Raw genomic sequence first — 4,636 nt, forward strand, 5'->3', positions numbered from 1 at the left:
AGAGCACGTGTAAGCACAAAGGCTAGGCAATAGGAATTAATTCCAAACCACAATTGTATTGAATTATCAAAAAGAATTTAAACTTGCAAGAATATAGATAATATGGGTGAACACATGTAATTGAACTTTTGAACCCTCACCGGATATATGTATCCGCTCTATTCACTCAAGTGTTTAAGGGTCAATTCACTCAATTCTCTTCTAATCCAGCTTTCCAAAATTTGATTTTTTTCTAACAATCAACATTTATTCAATGCATGCATACATTCATCATGAGGTCTTTCATTTTGGTTGTAATGGGATTAGGGTCAAGGTAGCATCATTTATGGTTAAATGGACTAGAATTTGAATCTTTGATTAGTATAGACTTTCCCTCCTAACTATATAATGACCTATACAAGTTCAAACTATTCTAATTACCCATTCTTCACTTTTTTCTTACACATTCATGCATCCTCATTTGATTCATAACACCTATGCATTGATTTCTTTTTATTGACTTCACTTTGGGGCATTTTGTCCCCTCTTTATTATTTTTCCTTCTTTTTCCATATACAATTTTTTTCCTTTTCTTTTCTTTTTTTTTCTTTTGTTTTTTTTCTCATTTTCACTTTTATTTCTCTTCTTTTTTTTTCATTTCTTTTTTTTTTCTTTTGTCAAACTATATACAAGAACATCAATGCATAAGGTCTATTCATTTAATCAATACATGAGTATGTACCCAATTCCTAAACATGAAAGTGTACTACCCCTTTTATCCCATCCAATGTTCCCAAGCCTCACCAACTCTGAATAATAAACACTCTCACTAGCCTAGGCCAATCAAAGATCCAAACAAGGACTTTTATTGATTTTTTTCCGCCTTGGGCTTGTAATGTGCTAAATTGAGGATAAGTTGGTTAAGCATAGGCTCAAAATTGGCTAACAATGGAGAATAAAAGGTTGGCTATTTGGGTAAGTGGGCTAATGAAATAATGGCCTCAATCATATAAATGCATAAATACAAGAAATAAATGGATATATAGAATCAAGCAAATCAAGGATTACATTCATAGAAAGAGAGCAAATTCACACAAGAATGGAAAATAAGTGGTTATAAAATGTAACCACATCAATAGGCTCAAGTCTCACAAGCTTGTGTTCTTAGTTCAATACATGCTTCACAAAGTATGAAATTCAAGCAAGTTTACCAAAATTTTTCTTCAATCAATTGGGTCAATGCCCTACATTTGAACTTCTTGGAAACTTTCAATGTTTGACTAGGCATTGTTGTGATTGAAAAATTCAAAAATTTTCTTAGTTCACCCTTTCCTTTTCACTTAAAACCAATTTCTTATGCAAAAAGGGTGACTAAGTATTTTGCAATTCAAGGTATGCTTTCTAATCACAACCACAACTAAAAGTAAAGATAAACAAAAATGCATAAAGAAAAATCCAACTAAAAGTGCGGAATCTATCATCAAAAGCATCTAAAAATATCCAAAAGCATCAAAATATCTAAAATCCAAAATAAGCAATAAAAGTATCCAAAGCAAACTAGAAATGCATCAAAATATATACAAAGATGTGCAAAATAAGATAACTAGGCCGAGAAGTTCACCGGTTCCCAAATAATGCTACCGGTGCCCTCCCCACACTTAAAATCAAGCATCATCCTCGATGCTAAATCGGAGGATCAGTGGGAGGTACAACGATAGGCTCTGGCTGGGGGTCGGATCCTCATGAGTCTGTGGTGGCTCTGTAGTGTCAGGGGCATCCTGCGGAACTGGTGCCTCTGCATCCTCCTCCTGATGATCCTGCTCATCGGAGGCCGGAGAGGCGGGAAGCGGAGGTAGCTCAGCACCCAAAGAAATAAGTGCCTGGTCCATCCGGTCTAAACGGCGTCTCGACGCGCGCGCGCACCTTGCGCGTTCGCGTCACTGGAGGAAACTTGGGACCTACGCGTGCGCGTACAGCGCGCTTTAAACGTGGATGAGCAAAATGGGAAAGGACGCGTGCGCGTATGGCGCGCGCCCGCGTGCATGGAGTTGGGCTAGGGGCTTAGAGTTGGCCCAACTCAGGCCTAACTCTCTGGTGATTGGCCTGGAAGTCGCGCTATCAGATCGGCGCGCACGCGGCATGTACGCGTCCGCGCGTAGTGAGAAAATTTGGAGGTCCACGCGGAAGCGTGCAGTGCGCTCTAGCGTGGGTGGCAGAATAGGTATGAGCGCGTGCGCGTACAGTGCGCGTCCGCGTGCATTGACGAGTTGTGAAATGGCGCGTTAGCGTGATGCGTGCGCACGCGCAGATCGAGTTGGGCCTGGGGCCTAAAGCTAGCCCAGAAATGGCTCAACTCTCTGGGGTTTGGCTCAATCATTTGCAGCAGCAAATCGGCGCGGTCGCGGCACGTGCGCGCCCGCGCGAACATCCACGTTCTCATAAACGGCGCGCACACACGTAGTGCGCGTCCGCGTGGGTCGTGTGGGGCTCAAGGCATAATGTTTGCCCAAGGGAGGCCCAACTCTCGGGAGTGTGGCTCATGGTGCATCCACGCAGGGGCGCGTGCGCGTACTTTGTGCGCACGCGTTCACCCCCTTCTCTCTCTTTTTTTTTTTTTTTTTTTTAGAAAATACCTAAAACCTCTAAATTGCCCAAAGACTCCCCATGGTGCCTACAACTCCTTATTTAGTCAAAAACCTACGCTTTCTAAAATGCAAGTTGGTTTTGAGATTTATTCTATTTCTACTAATCACAACATACATGTTAATATTCTAGCTACTAATGTATACAAACAAGCTAATTATGATATGAAAACCTACCTACAATGGTAACTCAAATCACTTATTAGGCCAAATTAAAAGAGTATGGAAAGAGTTTACCATGGTGGGGTGTCTCCCACCTAGCACTTTTAGTTAAAGTCCTTAAGTTGGACATTTGGTGAAGTCCTTGCTAGGGTGGCTTATGCTTAAACTCTTCTTCGAATCCCCACCAGTGTTTGCACTTCCAATAGCCTCCGGGATCCCAATTTAAACGTACAAGGCCTTTACGGGGGCCTAAGCAAGTAACGAGGCCCTTAAGTTGATAGTGGTCTATGTATGTTCCGGGGTCCCATACTTTGTTTGTCAACCTTTTTTCTTCTTGATCTTCATGCTTCCAATAGGGTGACAAACTTATTGAATTCTCCTTGTAACTTGTACTCATCATCTTAAACCCATTGAATTTGGCTTCACTCAACCTTTGAAACTCAAAGTTTGATCTCCCATCCTTTATGCACCTTGATTCACATTGTCCACCAACATCTAATCCGTTCTTACTCTCTAGCCCACAAAGAGCTCTAAGTTGGCCGTCCGTTTCTAACAATGCATATTTATATGGGTCAAGAAAATTAAAGGATGAGATGATTACCCACTCAATTTGCGATTGGGACGGCGACTTAGCAAGGAAGGTATCCAATGGTCTTGACATTGTAGGTTCCACTTCCTTTGGCTCCTCCATGATGGTTTCCATCTTTGGATAACTTTCTATAAATTCTTCTTGTTTGCTAACTTCCTTCAAACCTTTATCATTGATCAAGTCATGTGTTGGAGGTTGCGCACCCTCCTCAACATAGATTTCACATTCGATGGGGGAAGCTTCAACAAGATCACCATTGTCACTTGATGTAGAGTTATTTTCGTTGATGGAACTTCCTTCTTGTTCAACCTCCTCTAGGTCTTCTTCCACTTCTTTATTTTCAACAATCTTCATTACCTCCGCTTGTTGCAATACATACTCCAATTCCTTGCGCTCAACTTGAGATTCTAAAGTCTCCCTCATACCTCCCTCTTTGGTTGCTTTCTCACAATCATCCGTGAACTCATTTCGGTTGTGATATGAATCCCAAGAATCTATCTTTTGACGGATGGTTGCTTGAAGTCTGGGGTTCATCAAAGCTTTGAGGTGGGAAGTTATTTTGGTTATTGGTAGATGGTGGAATTATATGGGACGTAAATTCTTGGAGGGTAGAGGTGAAACTAGTGAAGGCGGTTTGGAGTTCTTCTTGCTCTTGAAGAATGATACCAAGTGTATCATCTATGGGGACTTGGTTTGGAGGGTAAGGATGTTGGAGTGGTGGTGATTCAAGGGTTGCTTGTTCATAATCGTCACAAGGGTATGCATAGGGGGAATATAGATTTGGATCATATGTAGGCAATTGGTGGAAATAAGATGTGGGTTGAGAATATGGTATATAGAATGATGGTGGTTGAGCGGTGAATATGGTGTGTAGAATGATGGTGGTTGAGCGGTATAACCATGATAAGATTCATCATATCCATAGGAATGATATGCATTATAGGAGGGATTACCATCATAGTAACTTGAAGTGGAAGGTTGCCATGGTGATTGCTCATATGAATATGGCTCCCTTCCTGAGAATTCATCTATCCCATAATGTGAGCCATCATTCAAGTTTTCATCGCCTACAAAGTAGTCATAGTCATATCCAAAACCACAAGGACGAGAATTCATAGTGGCAAATAGGAACAAAACTAATGGAGATCTAATGAAAACTAACAAACAAGCAAAAGACAAATATATCTACAATATTCACATATTTACATTAACCAAAAACATGGCACTCATGCGCATTCCCCAGCAACGGCGCCATTTTGACGAA

Source organism: Arachis duranensis, chromosome 8 (assembly GCF_000817695.3).
Source record: "Arachis duranensis cultivar V14167 chromosome 8, aradu.V14167.gnm2.J7QH, whole genome shotgun sequence".
Lineage (NCBI taxonomy): Eukaryota > Viridiplantae > Streptophyta > Magnoliopsida > Fabales > Fabaceae > Arachis > Arachis duranensis.